The sequence below is a fragment of the Rhinolophus sinicus genome, linkage group LG03 (assembly GCF_036562045.2).
Source record: "Rhinolophus sinicus isolate RSC01 linkage group LG03, ASM3656204v1, whole genome shotgun sequence".
Lineage (NCBI taxonomy): Eukaryota > Metazoa > Chordata > Mammalia > Chiroptera > Rhinolophidae > Rhinolophus > Rhinolophus sinicus.
The window spans coordinates 192091368-192115434 of NC_133753.1; the positions used below are offsets into that span (position 1 = coordinate 192091368).

General features: G+C 37.6%; 1 protein-coding gene across 3 annotated transcripts in view; it reads left to right on the top strand.

Annotated features, from left to right (window-relative positions):
- The window catches only part of CTNND2 (catenin delta 2), an 826448-nt gene that overhangs the window by 258191 nt on the left and 544190 nt on the right, over positions 1 to 24067 (top strand). The window contains exon 1 of one of the 3 annotated variants that reach the window (XM_074329073.1): positions 14413 to 14433. The exons of the other annotated variants lie outside the window; for them this stretch is intronic. The gene's annotated coding sequence lies outside the window, so the exon portion shown is untranslated. Of the gene's footprint in view, positions 1 to 14412; positions 14434 to 24067 lie in introns of those variants that run through there. 3 annotated transcript variants of the gene reach the window in all.

A 24067-nucleotide genomic window follows, 5' to 3' on the forward strand; every position in this document is an offset into this window, starting at 1 on the left:
GCGATCCCTCTCTTGGATATCTACCCAAAAAATCTGAAAACATTTATCTGTAAAGATATATGTGCTCCAATGTTCATTACAGCTTTATTTATGGTGGCCAAAACATGGAAACAACCAAAATGGCCTTCGATAGATGATTGGATAAAAAAGTTGTGGTATATATACACAGTAAAATACTATTCTGCCATAAGAAAAGATGAAATAGTACCATTTGCGACATAGATGGACCTTGAGATTATTAAGCTGAACGAAATAAATGGACAGAAAAAGTCAAGAACCATATGATTTCACTGATATGTGGTTTATAAAACTGAAGACAACAAAAGAACAAGACAAACAAATGAAGAAACAGAAACTCATAGACTCAGACAATAGTTTAGTGGTTACCAGAGGGTAAGGGGGAAGGAGGGTGGTAGATGAGGGTAAAGGGATCAAATATATGGTGATGGAAGGAGAACTGGCTCTGGGTGGTGAACACACAATGTGATAGATATATAGATGATGTAATACAGAATTGTACACCTGAAACCTGGTAATTTTACTAACAATTGTCACCCCAATTAACTTTGATTTAAAAAAAAATGATTATATCTCTAAAGACTCTGTCTCCCATTATGGCCAGGTTCACATGATCTGGGGATTAGGGTGCCAGATTGTCTTTTGTGGGGAATACAGTTCATCCCATAAAAGTGTGTAATGTCCTTTCTTTCCTGACATTCCTCATGTTTCTTAGATATCATTAATGAACAAATCCTGAAGACATTCTCTGTTCATCTATGTCTAGCCCAAAACCTCAGTGTAGCTAAGAAGACCTGGGGCACAAATCGCCTCACCCGAATCCTGCTTAAATGAAATACTATCTTCATTCCAAACTCTGACGCCACATAGGCCCCATCCCAGCAACTGAGAGTTGAACAGTAAAAAGAGAACCAACCTATAAACGTGTATGCTCGTCAAACATGCTAAGTGTTAACCTTCTGTGTTCTTATTCCCATCCCTATGTGTGATGGTAAAGTAACAGGTACCTTTGAAGTGTCAGAATATGCTCTACTACTGTACATTTATCAATACAAGGAAAATACTGATTCACCTGTCAGCCCATGACTAAATGCTTTAAGTCACTGTAAGAATAACTAAGTTGATTTATTTAAAAGAGATAAAACTGAGTTTCTAAATGATTATGGAACAGACATCAGATGCTGAATATATTTAAAATAAAGGTGGACTGTACGCTATGTGAAGGAAACACTTAGTGCAATCTTTTCTACCACCTTTCAGAATAGTGCCTGGAGCAAAATAGGCATTGAATAATTTTTTTTTAAAAATAAATGAGTGAATGAATGAATGAATGAATGCAAATCAAAACAAGAGACTTCTCAAAGTAATAATTTGTTGTGCTATGTAATAGACTTTTCTGTAATATTGATCATCTGTCATTAACTTACCCTCTGCCCATCTGCATAGGTTTTTATTTTTAGGGAAAATAATCTTCCTGGATTTTGCATTTTACGTTAAAATACTATGATTATAAAGCAGAATGCAGCACCTCTGATTAGCCATTTACTCTGGATTCCTTTGGGGCCTCTGGTCTATTTTACTTTCAAAGTCATGTATTGGTGGGGAAATCTTGGTTCCCTAACAACAGGCAGGGTTTTTCAAAAGTTCTAACGCAGCCCGTGAAGTACTGAGCATAACACCAACAAGGGATCATAAAGTTGAAAACCATCAGCTGCTGCAACCATGACATTTCAAATTATTAGGTTGGTGCAAAAGCAATTGCAGTTTAACAGGTTAAACATAATTGCAAAAACCGCAATTACTTTTGCAACAACCTAATGTACATAAAAACGAACTGTGTTTGTGTCATGGTACAGTTTGTGTTAAATGCATATACTTAGAATCTCTTTTGGAAACTAAAATTGACAACTTTCATATTGCAAAAATAGGTGGTCACCCTTTTAATATACAGAATGCAGATGAAAGCTTGTTCAGTAGATTTATGAAGGTATGGCATTTATACTGAGATGCTGATGGTGAGTACATGTTGCATTTTGAAGGTAAAGGCATTAAGTGTCAACGTTTGTTCTGTTAAGATAGCGTGTTGTGACGTAACCCCTAAATGCTTCTTAATAGTAGGGTAGAGAAAAGCCCAAGGGGCATTTTTACTTTCAAATTACAAAATGATTAATGTATGTTATATGTATCGATATAGTTTAATAAATCCTCTCAGTGTTGTAATGGACAGGATTAATGCCCTCACTGATTTTAGGCTACCACTGGCACCAGAGAATTCTAGAACAAAGGTTGCTTCAATCTAGCCTTACACATCCATAATATTAGTTTGAAAAATGAAAAGCAGTATTCTAGATTGTTGATTTGGGGGGATACTATTGAAAGAGAAAGTGAAACTGCCTTGGTTTCTGTCTTTTTAAACGTGAGTGTTGTAAGGTTATTTCATTAGTGCCCCCCTACTCCCCCCACCCCACCCCGCCGCCACGCTGGCTCAGCATGACATTTTCCATCTGGACAGACACTGGATGAGATGCTCTGATTGCCATGGCCAGAGAGCAGTGAGTGCCCTTGTTTCTTGCTGTGGCTGCCAAGAAAGTGTTTGAATAGTGCTGTCTAATGCCATCATGCTTATCTGCACACTGACATGTGTTGATTGGGAACTTGCCTGAAAAGTGATACTCATTTATGTTGCTTTGGATTCTCACAGCTTCCCAGATGACAAAACCATGGAGTTACTGTTGGTACCAGCAGTGAAAAAAAAAAAAAAAATTCTAATGTTTTTCTCCAATAATCTTCTAATTGCGATAATATTAATATTGAAGTGGTGATACTAATGTATTGTTATGAGCCATTTGCCATGTTAAAAATTATGATGGCATATTTTACAATAATCAAATAGATGAAAAAGAAATTCTATCATTAATTACCATAATCAGAGACACTGAATCTCACAGTGCTTTACATCCCTTTATTAGACAAGGGACTTAATTACCACCCCCTTGTAGGAGCGTCCCTGCCTGCTTGAGCCTTGGGAAGGAAGGAGAGGAGGGAGGGGTCACGTTTTCTCACTTGGCAAAACTTCTTAGAGAGTTGGGTGGGGAGAGTGGTGGTTAAAGGGTTCAGGTGAATGGTTTTGAAACAGCACTGTTTCCTTTAATAAGCATGACTTCAGTACATTTAAAAGTCTGCCTGAGTAATTTTTGTAATTAGGTTGGTAATTTAAATTCCCAAATAAGAATTTTGATATAAATTCATTTTCTGTTATTAAATTCATAATATCTTTCTGGTTTTAGATATTAATATCGAGTTGAATGAATATTAAGAAGATCAAAAGTGGTAATTTATGTAAAACCATTTTTTCAACTATAAAGCAGTAAATATATTTATGTGGTTATTGTGATGTATTTTCTCATTTAGAAAAGTATGAGTTATTAAAATGTTAATGAGTTGTGAGAAGTGAACAATTACATATTAACAATTAAATCTAATGAAATAATTTCAATGAACTCACAATGATTTTCAAACAGGCCACATTAGAATTCAGAAATCTAAATTTTACTTTTAATGACCTGAATTAAATCTGTTCCAATTATTTATGGCTTACTGTATGTCATTTCCATTCAGAGAAATTTTCTGCACAAGAGAAAATTCATAAATAGCAATATGCTATTTCCTATAGCATTGTAACAAGGAGTTGGAAAGATGGGGGAGAGTGGATATGACCATTCAATTAGGTCACAAACAGAAAAAAACGGTAAAAATTATGACATGGAAAAAGAAGCAAAATATTTGTGAGACTAACTTTCCTTTAGTTGTCACATAATGTGTTGCTCAACATTATACACATGTGAAATGTATGTATGTGTGTTCTTGTTCATACATATATCAATCCAAATACATATTCACATATTCCTCATTCTTTCATTTCACAGATGAGATATTGTAAAATATTTCTACATCCATATAGAGTATTACTAAGATAGTGTACTCTACCTTAGTACACTCTCTCTAGTGTACTCTATCTTTAAGGACACACTCATAAAGAAATGTCCTTGCTACTTTACGCAAGTTGAATTACAGTATTTGTTAGATTTAGAACTCTTTATATTCTTTTTATTAAATCAGCTATTTGTGTGTTTTCAGTCTCACAAGGAGACAGGCACTCAGGGATGCCTTCACAGTATTGTTCCTATTGCATTTTTATCACCAATACTCTCATTACCTTTGACTTCTGTGCTATTACTACTGAGTTAATTGCAGACAGTTCTTTCCAGATCAAACCTTTCATTACCAACATCATTATCTGGAAATGCTCTGTCCAAAAATTCTAGATACAATTTCCTGTGCTAGTCTTCATTTTTAAAGAAAGATGTGCATGTATATTGGTTCAATTGTTGACAAATTTTTTCAATTTAGAAAAATCAAATATACAATGTCCTTAATATATTTGTAGAAAATATTTGGTATGTGTTATACATAGATATTTTTATAGCTTTTGGGTGCCACAAATATTGCTTAGAATTTAAATATCAGCAAATGCTTTTCACATACTAATACAAAAATCAATGTGGTCACATATTGATATATTAATGGAGATGTGTAATCCTCTTAGTAGATGAACACCTCATTGATTGTCTTGGACATTTAACAATATCAGATGTGGGAAACATTGATGATTGATGGAAAAGTGGAAGTTTGAGTTGCATGTTTTAATTGTGGGTCATTTACGCTGAGGTTCATATTTATATCTGTGCTTCAGAATTGGATAACAAATATTCATGGTCCCCATATTTGGGATTTCCTGAAAGTAGGTACATTGATGCATTTTTTAGATACTTCTTAGCATTGAAATTCCTCAGCATGTAACTCAAGTATCAATTTGATGGCAATAGGATGTCATCAGAATATCAGAAGAAACGTGTACCTTTGAGGTTTCTAGATATGCAGTAAGACCTTCAAGAAATTGGATAGCCATTTCCAATGGCCATTTCTCATCAAAATAATAACCTTTGTGACTTACGTATGAACCCCAATGGAAAGTCTGAACTGTGGTTCATTAATCCCTTTTCTGTTGCCCTGATTCATCGCATGCCCAGGGATAAATCAGACTCTTGATCCACATCCTCATAGATCAGTAGAATTTCCAAACTTTTGGATTTTAGGAACTAGCAAAAATAAAACAAAAAGCAAAAACAAACAGACAACAAAGACTGAAAGTTTTTGTCATCCATGGATGCCATATTTGGGGGGAAATACTATATTTCATAAAAACAACTGTTGGCATGTTCAAAATTTCATTTACAAATGGTGTTAATGAAAAAAATAAACCTCCAAAAATGTTAGTGAATAACTATAACAAAATATATTGTTGAACTTTTACCAAAAAGTTTTAGAAGACACAAGTTTCCAAAAAGACATAGTGAAATATCCATCTGAGATAAAACTTACTATGTTAGTTCACTTTTCTCCTTTAGTGTTTTTTATTTCTCTGAGTTTTTCAGGACATATTGTTACGGCATCATGATCTAAAGCAGATTATCCTGTGCATAATTGTTGTTGTTATAGACACTGTACTTTGATTTTTATGAGCCAGTCCTTAATGGATATTAACTTTAATGAATATTAATGTTTTACCCTGTCACTTACTGATGAAATGTTTTGGTTAAGTCCTGTACTTCTCATAAATTGTCATGGTGACTGAAGATAGGTGTTTTTTTTTTTTTTCTTTTCAGCTTTTGGTCCTCCGTCTACATATTAAAAGATAGTAAAAGTAACAGCCATGTCCTCCATTTGTAAACCTTCCCATAGGAGGCTTTAGTGAAGTAGAAAGTGATATGTGTTTCCTTTTATTGAAGGAAGTGCAACCAAATCATCCAAATGTAAGCAGATAAAGGATTTTCAAACTTTTTGTATGCGATATCGGCTTTAAATGACCTTTCAAATGGTACGCAAAACCATAGTTGGTGAAGGATTACATAGTAGGTAGGTTGGATGGGGAGCAGCTTTGGGGTGCTGGCTCCCCTCGGAACCTGGCTGATTCTTAGGGCTGGAATTTCTCCTCATCGGAACTTTTGTCCTTGGTGGGGTGGCAGGGCGGAGGGCGGGGGCGGGGTGGATAATCTGACTCTCCGTTGCTACGCAAACCCCATAAGAACATGATGTTTGTGTGATGCTTAGGCATGACTCCTGGGAGACGAACTTAAAACCTCCTAAGTAATTATGAGAAGGTATCTCTACTGGTTCAGAACATAATTTCTGAAGTCAAAGTGCTTAACTTCAAATACAGGTTTCACTACTTAAAATCCATGCGATTTGGGGCAAATTATTTAATCTCTGAATCTCTTTCCTCATCGCTCCACGAGATAATAACTTGCTCCATTTGGATATGTGCAGAAACCATGCTTCAGCTGCTGTTTTAGTACAACAGAAAAGACAACTGTTCCTTCTCACATGTGGATGTGGACAGAGGCAATATCAGGGTGGGGCAAGTGAGTTCTCCCCGTTATCCGGTAGTGAGTTACCTACCCAATACAATGCCTCCTCTTCTTAGCCTCATTATTTTTTTCATATTCCCCAGTCCAGAGTGCTCGATTGTGAATTAAGGAAATCACATTATTGGCAGAGGCCAAACTGTGAACTTTGGAGAAAAAGTAGGGAACAGAGCATAAAACTACAGAGCTAAATGAGCCTTAAATTTTCATGCAGTCCATCAGATGGCATGAGAAATTGTGAAAATGCCAGGGAAACATTTCATTCCAGATGGACTGCAGTTTGAAGAGAGCAACCTCCATATTTAGGAGATTGAAAGAACTGGAAGTATAGTCCATAGGTATCTGATTTAAAATAGGCAACATCAATTCTAGGACCAACTTAAAGGCTGCCATCTTCTGGAGACCATATTTGGGAAATACTCAGAGAGTTGTATTCTGAATGCCTTGTAGAGAAGTCTTCAAAATTGTCAGAAGAGAATATAATATTTTGACAAATGATAAGGCGCTGAACCTGGTGTGTGTGATTCACATTTGCATAATCTACAATGTTACAAATTAAAGTGCTTTGATTAAAGATCAGTTTGGGCTTGTTTAGGTAGCTCCCTCCCCTGCTCCAGACACCTCCAACCCCAGCTCAGGACAAAGAACAAACTTGGAAATTGTCCTCAGGTATTCAAGAAGAAACGGAACAAATATACTGTGATTCATGGAAGATTGCTGACCAAATTTTAAATGCTGCTATCAACTTTTAAAAATGCTGACAAGCAAACAAAATGCACAAAGAAAACACCACAATCCTAGGCTTATAGAAATGTCGGCCATATCGAGCCATAATCCCCACCTCCATGACAGAGCTCCAGTGGCCACAGTCCTCTATGCTTTCACTTCCCGAGAGACACAGGTTAAATCTTAAAAGAGGACAGAACGTGCCAGGCTAAATGTAAGAAACTGTGATACTACCCAAGGAATCCCTATACTACTGGAAGTAAATATACCAAAATATGTATGTAGTTACGCTTGGATGTATTGAAAGATATCGTGTTTTTAAGAATGTACTCATGATTGTTTTAAATGGACCCCTGTGATTTCTTCAAAACTCAGTTTTGGGGTTTTTTTTTTGCAAAGAAATATTTTTAAAGTATTCTCTTTGGCTAGTGGTTTCGCCAAACACATTGTGGGAAGAACTTAAAATGCTTAGTCATGTGCGTTTTCTTATTGGTATTCCTTAGGTGTCTCAGGCGAGGGCGATGACATAATACCTAAGTCCGGCCAAAGAAACAGGGCCCACTCTGTTTTGACAGAGTATTATTCATGATCACCACTTTACATAAATGTTAAAGAATATCAAAGACATGAGCTAATTATGCAAAACACTGAAACAAATGCTACTCTTAATACTGGGGGATTAGGATGCAATATTCTTAGTAGCCAGATAAAATGAGTTATTTCTTAGTAGATAGTACCTTCAGTGTGGGCTTGAAATATGGAAAAAGGTAAAATATGATATCTGATATACATCTGAGTTCTTCTATAAGGAACCTCTCCTCTGTAATTAAACATTTCTGCCAAGATCTCTATGTGTGTGTGTGTGTGTGTGTGTGTGTGTGTGTGTGTATGTGTGTATGTGAGAGAGAAAAAGAGAGAGAGAGAGAGAGAGAGAGAGGTGAAGGACAGTGAGAGAGACAGCTTTTAAAATGAGAATGCTGAATTTGTTATGATGAATATTATTTGGAAAGTGCATATATTCATAACAAAACTGGCTCATTGTGGTATTTTAGTAGTATTCCATAGAGTACTTGTTTCAACTTCTGATTAACTAATGCGTTTTACGAATCGTGTCCTAAATTCTGTCTTGCCCTCATCTCATTCAAATATTCAGTAACTGGGGATTCCTGCCTTCTGGCTTTGTTTATGCCCAAAACACAAATTCATGCGAATTTCACTGATTGATAATTTACAACATCAGGAATGCCAAGGAGTTTGCTGAACTGTTACGGGACGGTCAACTACACACCTTATTCAAGAAACCAAGGATGCCTGAATAGAGTGAAATTAATTTCATGCCAGCATAGAGCACTACCTCTGAAATCCTTTGGCGTTAGTTTGTCATTGCATGAGCTTTAATTTACGGCACAAAGTGAAGGAAGCTGTGTGACTTGCCCATTGTGAAAAGTTCCAGGTGAGAAGTTTATATCCTGATAGGGCAAATGATAATGAAAATATATTTTATTAAACAAATTTAGTATAGCCTACACTACTAGTTACGGGGTTCAAATTTACACTGATTCAAGAATGCATGCTGGTGTGTGAGGTGTATATGCAGCCCCTAAGTACCAGGTGTCCTATTTCTGAGATGTGAGACACAAGGTCATGCTCAGCAGCAGGCAGCGCAGGGGTTTCAGTTTTATCTGAGTGGCTGTCACTACAGGAGCCCTGGGCAAAAGTCCAGCCTTGTTTGTTGGACTTCCTTCCTCTTCCTTTTTACTCCTTTTCTCTCCCACATCCTACAATCCATTCTGGCCATAGACAGCAGAGAGAGCTACGGACTACAAATGAAAAGCTGAGCTGGCCCTAAAAGTATTACTCCCTGCAACTATTTAATTGCCAAAGAATCTTTGCAGTGGAGCTTCACCCGTGCCCCTTGAAAGGCAGACTCAGTAATTTGGCTGTCAATCATTTATAATTGTATACCTTAGAGTCTGGACAAATAAATGGAATTACAGAGTTTTACATGGGAATGCTGATTCTTATAAAATGAAAAGCCAAAATTTCAGGAGAGAGTAAAGTCTTTAAAAAGTGGCTTCTAAAGATTGTTTTTTTAAAGTAAAAAAAAAAAAAAAATGAATAAACAAACTTTAAACATTAAACTTATTTGGAAATCATTCCAAAGTTGGTCACTTATTTATAATGTTAACGCTTTCCTGTATTAGTGTTATTTATTCTTTTACCTTGCTGTCACTATTAGTAGATTAAAGTGGCCAGTGCATTAAAATTTAGTTTGTTTCTTTTTATACATTTTCTCCACAAAATTGAATTATTTGTCCAAAAGAACCACAATGTAGGGAATTATTTTAGAATTTATAATGCCGCACAAAATAGTGATCTCTTTATTTTTTAGTTCTACTTTTATTTTATAAGACTGAAAAATTCTTTATTTTCTTTTAAAACAAAATTGGTGAGGATATTGCTGGAAACCTCTGAAATTAAAATGGTATATACATATATATATATATATATATATATATATATTTTTTTTTTTTTTTAAATTCAGGAGCATTAGTAGATAAGTGATCTTCCTGTTTTCATGCATGTCTGTTATAACTTCCAAAAATCTGGGACTGCAAATTATTTAAGAGATTTTATTTAAGTATAACATACATACAGAAAAATGCATGTGTAGCTTGCTCAAACTTATGTGTGTAAGACTCAGCCATCATATTGCATTTGGTTATACGTTTATTTTCTTTGCTCAATAGTATTTCATAGGACACATATACCATACTGTATCCATTCTCATCACTGGGCATTTCCGTGCCCATGTAAAGAGAGAGAAATAGAATATTTCATGGGACAAAACCCAGGCACCAGCGGCTGATATGAATATCACTGGTATAAGCCTCATAGTAGATTCTCCTGGTGTGATTATGGCACAGTTCTGTTGAGTGTATGTCTAGGAGCAGAAGTGCTGAGACATAGAGTATGCATATAACGAGCTTTCAGAGAGATTGACAAGCATCAAATTTCTTTTACCATGGTACATTCCCGCTCACAGTTTATGAAAGTTCTGATAACACCGAATACTTGCCAATATTTGTCATTTTTTCTCCTATCTTTTTTTTTTTTAAATCATTTTGACCATTCTGGTGTGTATATAATGGCATCATATGAATATTTGAATTTGCATATTTCCTTATTAGTAGTGAAGTTGATTATCTTTGCATTTGTTCATTGGCTATGTGGATATCCTCTTCTGTGAGGTGCTTATCAAGTATTTTGACCTTTTTTTCTATTGAATTGCCTATCATATTTGTACATATACTGTATTTCAGACTTGTTGATATAGAGATATATTAGTTTGGTGTGAAAGTAATTGCGGTTTGTGCAGTTATTTTTAACCTTTTAAACCACAATTACTTTTGCACCAACCTAACAGACATAGTCACACACACACACACACACACACACACACACACACAGAGTGCGAATGTTTTCTTCCATTAGCATCCCTTCATTTTTGTTTCTTGATAAACAGAATTTCCCAATTTTAACATGGACCAATTTATACTTTTTAAATTCCTTGTATGGTTAGCACTTTCTGCACCTTGCTTAAGAAAGCCTTGGCTACTTTCAGTGCTTGGTTGTTTAATCTTTCACATCTGGACTGACATTCCATATAGAATTGATTTTTGTGTGTTTTTTGAGATGGGAGTCCAGGTGCATTTTTTCACCTTTTAGATACCCAGGCGAAAGTGTCATCTTTCCCACGGTGTAGCAGTGTCACTGTTCTCATAAATTAGGTACATGTGTGGCTTGATGTCTGGGTTCTCTCCTGTGCAGTGTTCTATGTCTCTCCCCTTCTATGGGCACCGCATAGGCTTAATAACTGCAGCTTTGTCACGGCTTTCTTACCTGGTAAACCCAGTCTTCCACATTTGTTTCTTTCCTTCAAGACTACTTGATCTTCTTGGCCCTTCACATTTTCACGTAAATGGATTGGATCAGGATTGTGTTAAATTGATGAATTAATCCAAGGAGATTGAAATCCTCACAATATGAAATCCACCAATCCATAAGCACGGAGTTTCCCTCTAATAATTTAGGTCTGCTATATTTTCAGTAGTGTTGTGTAGTATGTGATGAGGTCTTCCAACCCTCACAGACTTAATCCTGGGTATTGGGTGTTTTTCTATGATAGCTAGAAACACTACACTATTATTGTTTTAATTTCTTTGTGCTGATAACTGGTTTTTGTACATTGGATTTTTGCTTTTACTTTATCAGTACATGTTACCTAGTGAGTGAATGGCATCTCATTCATATCTAAGGAGAAATTTTGAATATTTAACTCTGATGATAACTTTTAGGTCATTTTTTCATTATCAAATCAAAGGGATTCCTCTCTGTGCCTTGTTTGAAAAGATTGTTTTTAAATGGCTAATGACTGTTTAATTTTATGAAAAACAAGTATTTATGCCTCTTGCAAATGTAATGTAAAATACTATGGATATCACACAATGTTCAGTTCATTCTGCTTTTTTAACAGAAATGTGAAAATGAACCAAAAATGCAATAAATTAGAAATACAATTTCATTTACAATAATCCTAGGAACAGAATCAGCCACAAATTCATGAAAAGGAGGTGTACAGAGTTTAGACATCACTTTATAGATATCATACAGTGTGCAGATTTCATTTTAAAAAAAAGAAGGAAGGAAGAAGGCAAGGGAGGAAGGAAGGGCCATGACTCCCAATCCTTCACTGGAACACTTTGCTCTGAAGACATGAGGGGACCCAGAGGATACGGGAAGCCCTGTGAGGACAAGCTCCTACAAGAGAGAATGATATCCAGAGGGGTTTTACAGGACTGCATTTTCAGTTGTCACTTCCCTCTCCTCCTCAATCTGTCATTAAGCAAAAGTTGAGCCAAGGTAAAGTCGTCATAATTTAAAATTAAGTGATAAACCAAATTGTTTAAATATAAGATAGTGTATTGACACAATAATAAAAAAAGAAACAAATCAGAAAGAAGAGAAAGTAACACAACAATAATATACAAAAGGCAGAGTAGTATAACTCCAGAAAAATAAAATTACCCCCAAGTAACATGAGAGGAAGTTAGCCGTATTCCTTTTTATAGCCTAAAGACATTTAAAATAATGAAAAAAAAAAAAAAAAGGAATCAAAGAGATGATGATAAGACAAAGAAGACATAAAAGGACTAACAATGAGCTGCAGTGCTCATGGGAAAATTGGACCAAATAAAGCCATTGCTGAAATAATGAAGCATCAAGAAGCATCATTAAGATATTAGAAGCATCAAGAATAGATAATGGAGACATAGAAAGCACTGGGATGAGAAAACAAAACAGAACAGAGTGGGGGAAAAGACATAAAAGCAACCAAAAAGAAGGCATTAGGTGTGGAAGAGAGAGAACTGGGATGTCAAGTCTGAGTGGTGGGTGTCTTCACCCGGGAAAGTTATTTTCCTAAAAGAGAGTCATTCCAGCCTGACTCTTCAATTCATTTTTTCAATTTTCGGTGTCAGTGGTGTCTGAATGATTTAGTCACACATATTGTGTAACTGTCCAAGTGGGGCCGTGAGTTGTTCAACCCCAGGGGCGTCCTCATGGAGAATGCAGGTCAGCTGTGCTTCAGGATGCTCCATGAGCTGCACCCATTCCAGGTGAATATCGTATCCTGGGCTTATGAAATGGGGTGTTTGCCTATCCTGCAGGCAACACAAAGTCTTACCAAGTATGCACTGAAGGAAATGCAGACACCCACAAGCCTTTCACACAGAATTCTCTTCAAGACCATGTAGAGTCGATGAGGACATAGAGCAAGAAGCATGACTGAAATCTGCAGGTATTGGAGGAGAGCGGGACTGGTTGGGACGGTGTGGAATAAGAACTACTCTTCCTAAAAAACATGTACTGTTTCAGTGTTTGATTAAAGCCGGTATTGTTTTAAAAATAATCAAAGCTCAATTTTTGAAAGTCAACTCGCACAGTTCTTATTTGAGCTAATACTAAATGTGATCCTTTTCAAAGGAGGACTAGTAGTGTTTCAACATGTCAGATGCTGTGGTAACAGTGATAGCTGTAGATTGTTTGAGAATTGAAGAAAATGTTTCTTCTGTGAGTTATCATCTTATTTATACTTAGTAACCTAATTACTTTGGAGGGTTATCTCTGTGTTAAAAACTTGCTCCAGGGCATTTAATTACAAAACATGGACCTGGGATCCATTTAGTACACATTTCAATAAAAAAATGTCTGAAATTCTTTGCTGAATTTATGTTTTTAGAACTCCTGGCTAAAAGAGAGAAAGAATCAGGTGAAGAAAAACCTCACAGGTGTTATCTGACATGCAGTCATTGCTGGGCGTGGGTTCGGTGGATATCCGTGTAGAAAAGTTAGCTTCAAAATCATTATCTCAACAAGTTCTCTTTTCTGTGAGCCTTCTGGGTTGGTTACATTTTGCCACATTTTATACTTCATTTGAATTACAATCTCATTTCAAAAGAAAATTAATAATTTGAATAAACTTGTGTTTGTCACAGGAAAACTAGCCTGGCTTTGCATATGAACTGTACACAGTTTTGAATCTATCTTTTGCCTTTGAATTCACCAAGGAAACACAGTCTAAATTCAGTTTCAGAATAATTTTAGGATTCTGTGGGATTTTTTTTTCAAATTATAAGGTACAGAGAGCTAAAGATCCAGATACAAATTCGGGGCAAAGGAATGGAAGATTAGAAAAGTAGAATTTGCAAAGCAGGCTTGTGGGAGGGTCCTTTTGTGATGAAATGTTGCATAAATAATGCCGATGGGGGTCTAAATTCACTGTTGCCATGGAGACCTTTGTGCCTGGCTGAACTCAATTCTTTTCTCTCTGAAGAAGGCAGCCACTAGGCTTGTGGTATCTCTGAAGCGTCTTGCTTCGCTTTCTCTTAAACTGTGAGTGAAAGCAGAAATTAAACTAGGATAATTTGGCGTCCTGACTTTTTCAAGGCTGTTCTTCCAGTCCATTAGTGATTTCTTGAGCTCCTCTGGGGTCCCTGAGGCCCCGGTTCGGGGAGAGAGGAGCAGGTGGGAGAAGCCTGGAACCGCCCGCACCCCTTGCAAGTCTCCCCTCATCTTTGTGACTAGTGGACTTGTTTGCGTAGACTACAGTTTTGAAGTATTTAAGGACCGTTTGTTTCCAAAGGTAAAAGAGAGCCAGTGAAAACTAAATGCTTTTTGTTTTGTTTTTTTTCCAGTGCTTTCATTATTAATGTTCTTGTGGTGATTTCAGTTAAAGTTGTACAACTGCAGGTTGGGAATTATGTGTAGAAAATGTGGGTAGGGTTTATTTTCTCGGCTTTTGGTGGTCAGTTTCCTCAGTGTATTAACGTTGAAATTTTAAATGCCGAATAACTGAATTAAACAGAAAGCAGTTGTGAGGATCGATGTGCCATTTCCCAACCAACTAACCATTGTAACTGCTTAGTTTCTGTTTTTAGTAAAACTTGGTGTGTCATAGATGCATCCTTCCTTTAGATTTCATGAAGGTTATGATTATCCATGTAAATAGACATTTATAACTAAGTGAGAATTAAGTTATTCAAAGTTAATTTGGAAACTGTGGCCCTTTTTTCCTCCTTCAGTACACAATTAAATGAATAATTTCACCCAGAAAGAAAGTATTCATTGAGAGGAAAGTCATAAAAATCACCCAACTAGTGTCATTGTGTAAAGTCCCTAAAAATTCAACATTGGACAGCTAACTTGTTGCATTGACTTCCGTTTCCTACAGAGATTATTTGATTCTCAATGAGGAGCTTTATATTAGAAATAGAATGCAATAATTACATGTTTTGATCATTCTAAATGGTACAGGTGTAAATGGGATGCACATGTCTCATAATTATAGAAAGTGTTTTAAGATTTCTTTTATTCAGATAATTCATTGAGAGAATCATTGACCAAAATTTATAATGACTGCATAGATATCACCTGTGTAGCCACTAGAGTTAAGGAAAATATTTGTGATGCTGAAAAGATTTAAAAAATGAACTGATTTCAGAAAGCTGGTGACTTAGAGATGACAATCTATGGGAACTGTATATTCATTTGTTATGTATTTATAAGATAGGTGTACATTGTAAAATTGTAATTAAAATGGAATGCCTCCGAAAAGCTTTAGGTTCTTATCTTTCGAGTATTTCCAAATGGATGAAAGGGACAGTGAATGATTTTCAACTTAATTATGACAATCACAAGATAAGATTTGTACTTAAATAGTATTATTTGAAATTTGAATGACATTGTAACTCAGTTACTAAGTACAAATAATGACCATATTGACATAAATGATTTATTTTTATCAGAAATATATTGTCACACATTTTAGTATTTTAATTGCCTAATGTATATATGTTTTATTTTAAAGATGCTAACAACGGAAGGCTCGCTTATATTCTGAGAGTACCTCTTAGTAAATATTCCATTTCAATGAATTAGAAGTTAAAGTTTATGTTAATCATATTAAGGCTAAGAAATCTTTTTCATGTTTAAGGAATGAAAGTAAACCTCAATAGTATAGATTGAACATAGTGCTTTAAGAAGACTTTGACCGTTGAAAGTGTTTTCCATACATTGACCATTATTTAAGAATACTGCCTAAGTATACAGGTAAACGACTGTGAAGCCTTACTTAAGGAATAGAGTGTCTAGGCACTCATGCGTGGTGGAACATCAATGTAATGGGTTCAAGTGACACGACATCTTCAAACTCTAGGGCACATTATAATGCATGTGATCCAAAGAAAGAACTTCAAAAAAATATGAAAGGTTAACTACCGTGTTTCCCTGAAAATAAAACCCAGCTGGACCATCAGCTCTAATGAGTCTTTTGGAGCAAAAATTAATATAAGACCCCATCTTATTTGAATATAAGACCCAGTATAATATAATATAATATAATATAATATAATATAATATAATATAATATAATATAATATAATATAATACTGGGTGTAATATATAATATAATGTAATGTAATATAATACAATACAATACAATACAATACTGGGTCTAATATAATATATTATAAGACTGGGTCTTATATTAATTTTTGCTCCACGAGAGCTGACGCATTAGAGCTGATGGTCCGGCTAAGTCTTATTTTCGGGGAAGCAAGGTATCTAGATGGTATGATTACCTGCCATTGCCAGATACAAATATTTCATATGGTAAAGCAATTTAGAGTATTTGAAGTGTCCTTTTTTTTTTTTTTTTAATCCACGTATTTATATCATGCAGGTACATCCATGGACATATTAAATAGATCCTTCAGGTGGCATTCTAAAACATAAACAGAGTCCAACAAAATGTGATGAAAAGAATGTACACTCTGAGGGTTTCCAAATCGCTAGTTGCAAAATCCTGTCTGGCATTTTACTATTTTACTCATAAGTTTTATGCACACAATTAAGAAAATTAGTTTCAATTGTTTGAAAAATATATTTGCCAAGACCATCCCAGATTTGTTCCACCTCAGCTGATTATATTGTCACGTTGTAGAATTAGAGCTCAGAAGTCCGACCAAAAGTTCTAGTTGGAATGGTTTAGGGACAAATATTTGTGTTTGCGTTGCTACAAGTAGCTTACTGACTTGCGAATTCTGATTTAGAGTTCTGTTTTATAGTTGATAATTCTTGTATTTTGCATTACCTTATGTTTGGCAAGTCTTTGTTGAATCCCTCCTATGGGGTAAGCGTGGTATGAGGTGCTATGTAGAACAATGGAAAGAGGTATTCCCTAGGGTCCAAGAACTGAAAAATCTGGTGGGGTTGCGGATGTGAGAACTAGGAACTGTAACATACCATGTTTCCCAGAAAATAAGACCAGGTCTTATATTAAGGTTTGCTCCAAAAGACGCATTAGGGCTTATGTTCAGGGGATGTCATTCTGAAAAATCATCCTAGGGCTTATTTTCCGGTTAGGTCTTGTTTTGAGGGAAACATGGTAGTAAAATAATTGCCCTAGTGGAGGCCTGGCCAAGGAGAGCCCAAAAAAGTGCTGTAGTTTTTACACTGCATTAAAATGTGTTTATATGAGCCTACCAACCCAGGATGCACAGATATTAAGTGCATTTTAATATGCATCAAAGAATAAGACTTGCACAAAATAACTGTCAATGAGTAACTATAAAGATTACTTCCAGGTAGTCGCCAGAGAAATCCTATGAAAAAGTGAATTCTATTATGTTACTTCTCTCTGCAGAGTAAAGGTCAGAAGACGTCCCCTTCCCAGTCTGCTGCCCATCACCCTGCCTGTCCCACATCTCCTAAGAGTCTTCTTTCCCGCTCACTCACTTTGCTCCAGTGGAAAGCACTCCTTGCTTCTAGAACATGCTCCCAGCACGCGGCTTTTGCATTAGCCATTTTCCTCTGCTTAAATCATTACCTCTGCTCCCCCATCCCACCCCAGATATGTGTATACATGTCTCACTCGCTCATTTATTTCTCATCTTTGCTCAGATATCACCTCGTCAATGAGTCCATTCTTGACAACCCTACTTTAGTTGCCTGCCCTGTCTTTTCCTGCATTATTTTCCTCCATTGCCTTTTCCACAGATAGGTCCATTTTGTTCAGCGTCTATGTTCTCCTCTGGAATGTAAACTTCACGAGGGCAGGGGTTTTCCTCTGATTTTTTGCAGTAATGTAGCCCCATTACCTAGACTCATACCTGCCTTAGTTGTGAAATGAACAAATGAAGATGTGGCACCAAATACTATACACTGTTCTACTTAGGAGGTTTTTTTTTTTCCAGATTTAAAGAAGACAAAGTAGTGAATATTCATAGTTATCACTTGAAACCCATTATTCTAGCTTAAGTGTAAGAGCAAGTGATCAAACACAGGCAGATCCTTAATCTTTATGCACCAACACTCTTGGCTAAGTCTCGCTTCTCATCGCAGAATGGGAGCTGAGTATTTCCCGTCTGTGGTGCAGTCTATGGCATCAGGTGGGCCCTTGGGAGAGGACCCCAGTGTCTTCTCTCTTTTGTCACTCTCTAGCGATGGAGACTTGAACGATGCCTGCGGCTTCTGTAGCTGTCTGTTGCCTCCACCATGAAAGCTGTGACTTTTCCTGTAGCATCCTAGCTCTCCCTAAGTTTCTGTGATTTATCTGCATATTCTCCAAAGTATTTTTATGAAGAACACACAACAAAGGATGTGCAATCTCTAAACTATGAATCATGTATTTCTGCCTGTGTCTAGCGTCTGTTAATATGAGAAAAGCAATATAATGGTCTGGATTGTTTAAATGATCATATTTAGTAAGCAATTCTGTTAAATTTCTACAGAAAAACAAAAACGGAATACATTCTTAGGATCCTAGGAATTACTGATAATTATTAATCATGTCCAAAATGGTGTCTCGTGTTCTTTGGCCATGTCTAATGCTGGCTTACCTGGAAAGCATAACAGTGGGTATATTTTCGTCATTTATGGGTCAGATCTCTGGGCTCTATGGCATCAAGTTCATCATGCATTTGACAAGTTTAATTAAACTCAGCACATGTGGTTTTAAAAATAAACTCTTCCAGGTTCAGAAATGTAATAAACGCTACAATGTAGCTAATTACATAGTGACCCTCTCCAGTGTGTAAATATTTTTCAAAGATGTGTGGGTTGCTTCCTCCAGGAATAACAGTACCCAGTTGGTTAGTCCCAGGCTTCCAAAGGTACTAGTCGGTTTTTAAAGATGAAAAAGCTTATTTTAAGTGTTGGTGAACTGTCTGGTTGTTTCATTATGAGGCAGAGAGATTAGAAGAGCTTTTCTGCATTCCATAAACCTCAGCTACCGTTTCAAGCATAGTGTAACTTGTGAATCCACGCTCCTCCAGCGAGAGGCACTCCTTGCATAAATAACCTCCATGTCCTCGTGTCCCTTCTTCGTGAATTTCAGCTGCTCAGTTCATTTCAAGCCCTTGTGCCCTTCTTGAACCGATTTCTGGTAATTTGCATCAGCATTAATAGAGTTTCTGCGAGAGATACTATATTCAGCGTTGAAATGTTAAAGGTAATTAAATTTAGGTGCTGAGGTTGGGGATTACGTGCACCCACATTATCATGGAGTGTTCTGCCAGAAATTAGAAACTGTAACTGCAGAGACGGAGATGCACAAGCCTTAAAGACGGGACCTCTGACTCAGCTGTGGGGCTGTGTCTGCATGCTCGCAGGCCCTGGGGTGTGGGGCCCTTTGGCCCTGCTCCTTCCAGGGTAGTTTGCAGCACAGGGAGCTGCTGCTCTGGAGCTGATGGTTAGTTTGTGGACTCTGGGAATTCCAGCATATACGTGGCAAACGTAGTATACACCGATTGGCCAACTGTCATACATTTTCCATGTCGGGGCGTATGTCATCTCAGAGTCTATAGAATTAAATAGGAACTTCACGTTTTTTCACTTAAAGCCTTGTAAATCTGATCTTTTTATTTAGTTATTTCTTGGAAATCATAATGGTTACACTTACTGAGCAAATTTAGTGTGCTCCCGATTATTTACTTACATCCCATTAAATCCTCACAGAGGCCTCTGGGTCAGATAATATCTCTGTACAAGAGATGAGAAACATTAAGCTGAGTAATTATTTCATTAGGTAGTATGTCTAAGGTCGCAGAGATACAATTAGTGCGAGAGGTTATTTGAACCCATGTCTGCTTAGCTCCACGGCTCACTCCCCTTCAGCCTTCTCTTCACCAGCACTGTCCAGCTTAACTACTATCTCACTTAGGTTTTGGAAAATGATGGTAGATTTTTGCCTGTTCATGGCTCTCCCCCCATTCCCCCGCTGCAGACATCTCCCTGTATTTCTTTACTCTTCACCTCCAGCCAGTTGCTCCAGGCTGTCCTTCCTTTTACTATAAACTGTTTCACCCACTAGTCAGCGAGTCCCTGTTTGGAACCCTGCAGGGCCTGGAGCTCATCGCTTGGTGATGGGCTGTCACGGGATACCCATAGCAGACTCAGCTTGAACAACGGCTATTAATGCAACTTCCTTCTCAGTGTCTCAAAGGCTGGGCTTGGACCATCTGCTTCTTTCATGGGTTCTCTAGAGGATTGCTAGACCCATGAGCTTTTGAAAACCAACTCTCTGAATAGACAGGTGCAGAAACGGGCTGTGAGGGAGGTGGAAGGACAAGTCCAAGGGTGATCTGAGAGTTCTCTGCAGAGAATTAGGAGCAGGAGAGAGATTGGAGCAGTCCGATCTGCCACATTGGAGACTCATGCAAATGTCAGGTTCAAGGTGATAAGAGAGTGAGGGGTCCACGGCATGTGATTAATCCAAATCTTATGCTTCCAGACCTACTCTCTGAAATGCTGTATGTGTATGTGTGAGCGTAAGAGTGAGGAGGAGATAGGCAAACGGAGGGAAAGGACTGTCAGCCTGGATGCGAGATGGGCCATTCAGTGCTGCGAGGGCTAATGCTAGACGGGGCGTCCAGGCCTGATCTTGTAGATCCTGTCCCTCAGTCCACTTCTTCATTCTCTCCTCACTGCTTTCATTGGCAGCCCTTGTGTTGCTTGTTTTGTTGTACAGCCTTGAGTATCATTTTCACTCTATTCAATAAGCCTGTGGATGCTCTTATTTCCAAAGATCTATTAGGATGTTTTAAATTAAATGGCATACCACAGTTATCATTTCAACACAAATTACTGAGCTTCCACTTAGTCTGTTGTAAGAGCCAGGATTAAAGAGCTGCAAAGCCACTGCCTTCATGGAGCTGTCATTCTAGTAAGAATGTGAAGTCAATGAGTATTATTACTCTCGCTATTCCTCCTTTCAAAACAACAACAATCTGGGAGGAGAAGGCGTTATGGTGACACAGAGGCTACACCCATCCTAATGAGACCCAACTGATTTGTCACTATCAGTGTTTCGTAAAACCTACTCTTTCATTTTTAAGAGGAAGCCAGACAACTTTCTTATTATCCTCGTTTCTCAGTAACATTGACGTCTTAGGGAAACCTTGAGAATATATGAGTTTTTATTGGAGGCAAAATTCTTAGTGTATTTAACCAGGTATAAAATAGGTCCCTTAGCTGCGGTGTGGGGTGGGGGGGAGGAAAGTGGTGGTGGGGGGCTGCAGGTCAGAGGCTTAGTTTTATATGTTGGCCCCAGTGTACTCCACTGTAGGATTTTAAGAAAATGGGGACATGCTTTGTGCATTACTTTCTCCCCATAAGCACAGTGACATTCTCCTCATTGTGATGCAGGGGCAAAGTCATGTCATTTTAAAAGTATATAGTAACGTCCTCTTTCATATATAGAACTCCGTTTTGAGTGGATGTGCCTGCACTGTAAACCTTTACGTACTTTTCAGTAATGTGTTATCCATCTCTGAACAGCGTGGACATACACAACTTTTGAAGGCAGAATTCGAAAGGGGCTTAAAGTTAGAAGACCGTGTTCCCCTGAGGAAGGCAGTTGCCACTTAGTCCACTGCTGTGTCACGTCCCTGTGCCAAGTGCTGTCACCAGAAAGGTGGTCAGCGGAAGCTGTGGCCTTCTCATCCCTCCTCTGTCTTTCCTTTCTTTGTTGTTGTTTTTGGCTTTCGTTTTTTGTTTGCTGGTTAATGTCCTCATTGGGCTAATTTATTCTGAGAATGAGCAATGGAGCACAGTCAGATTCAGTCCTGGTATTAAGGTCACTTCATTTCATGTTCTTTTCCCTGGAATGTCCCCTAACGGCTTGGAAGCAGCTCAGTCTTGTCACTTAATCCTTCTGCCCCTCAGTTTCCGTACCTGCAAAATTAAAGGTGTTACCTCTCTGATTCCTTCCAAATGCATGGGATTTTATTATTTCTTCTATTGGGGCTCCCCAGTGCAAGTTAGGGGTACACCAGTTAGCTGTGGAGTAGAGCAGGTTGGCTAAGGTGAGGTCTCACCTGGCTCCTTGGTGTCCAGCCAGGGGTTCCCAGCCTCCACTAATTTCATTCCTGGATCAGTAAAAGTCTCTTTAGCAAGAATATCTATTATGTGCTTATTTATTTATTTGTGCATGATATAAATATACCACCATATCAAAGTTTATATTTTAAAAAATATAATAAAAATCTCATTTTTAATCAATGGAAGCAATAAATGTAAGCATAAATCCAACCTTTACTTCCCCTGCCCCAGTGGATTGTCCCGAGCACCCCATTTCAGAGAGAATTGTTGCTCCAACTGAGCAGCATAGCTGAGCACAGTGTAGGGAAGTTAACAAATTCAAATTCAAAACCTGAGATGTGAGAAACAGGTACATTTATTAAACTCAGCCACTGTCCTTGTATGATTCTGTCTTGATCATAAGCAGACTTAGGGGTCACTGACCAAGACGATCATACAGTCGTGAATGATTTTTCATTAGCCAACGAGTGCATAAGAAGCACCCTATAGGGGGCCAGTAAGACAGTGTTGCCTTCATGGTTCATTCCATCGAGGTCTGAGAAGACAATCCGAAGCTTATGCTGACCTTTGCATGCTGGTGACATGCTTTTGGCATGTGTTTCTGTTCCTCTATTTCTCTCTGGATCCACTATTTCGTAAATCATTAGAAACATGAAAAAGAGTGTGGTAGAGAAGCCTTAAGCTAGGCACTTTCTATTCAAAACTGTAATCAAAGACTGGGCTAATGTCTTCAAATAAGGAAATTTCATATGTTTAATAAAGAATTAAGTCCCAAAAGAAGCTAAAATGCTGAAATAAATTGGAGGTTAAAAACATAAAGGTAAAACTTTGGGACCCGTGTCCAGCTTTGTCTATACGGCCAGCGATATTAACTACACAGGTATAGCGTGTATGGAAGCACGGATTAGCAGCCCTAGAGGGAAAAACTACTAAAGGTTTACTGGAATTCAAGTTTCGTGTAAGGCAACTGTTTGACAAGGTTAAGAAAGCTAATGTAATCTTAGCTTGCATTAATGGAAGGTCAATTTCGGTGCTACAAGACAAATCATGCTTAAGTACTCGATGCTTTGCAGACTGTGTTTGGAATACTGTATGAAATGTTTGGTATTTTGAAGTTGGGGTGGGGGTGGGGGATGGCATCCACAAATGAGAGGTAATGCAGAGGTGTGGCCAGAATGAGGAAACCTCTCAAAACAAAGCTGAGACTTCTGAACTGCCCCTGTTGACATCCTAGAAAAGAAGATGTGATTTTCACATATCAGGGGGGTATCATATCATTGACAACATCATTGTAATGCTTTGGTGAGTCAGAAGACAGAACTAGAACAGAAGTCAGAAGCAGAAGCAATTATTGGCTTTTTATAAGAAGGCATATTATGGTTTCGAAGACCAGAGAGACGTTTCACGAATGGTGTGGCTCTGAGTGTGAGCCGCTGTCCCTGCTGGCTCTCAGGTGGGGCATGTTAGAAGGCGGACCCTTCCAGAAGGATGGATGGTGAATTAAGTGATCTACCAGCTCCCATCCACACAGGAAGTTCTGAGACTGGAAAGGTGTTATATCTGGAATGATTAGAACTAGCTGCAGTTTGGAGGTGTAAAAATCTGCACAGCTCATCATGATATTTGCAGCACCCACTGTTTGCAGGTAAGGTTTCTGGGGTAGGAAGAGGGGTGTGGATTTTGAAAACTGCCCAAGTGATTCATGTACACCTGCTGTTTAAGAAAAAACAATAATAGGGAAGTTAGTCACATAAATATTTATTCACCCTGTACCTAAAACTCCATAGAAATACCTTAAACTATACATTGACTGTCCCTTTAACTTAGCAACAAGTTAACTGTGGGCAATCTATTTCTCTTGTTTCCTCATGTGTAAAACAGAAATAATAATAATTATT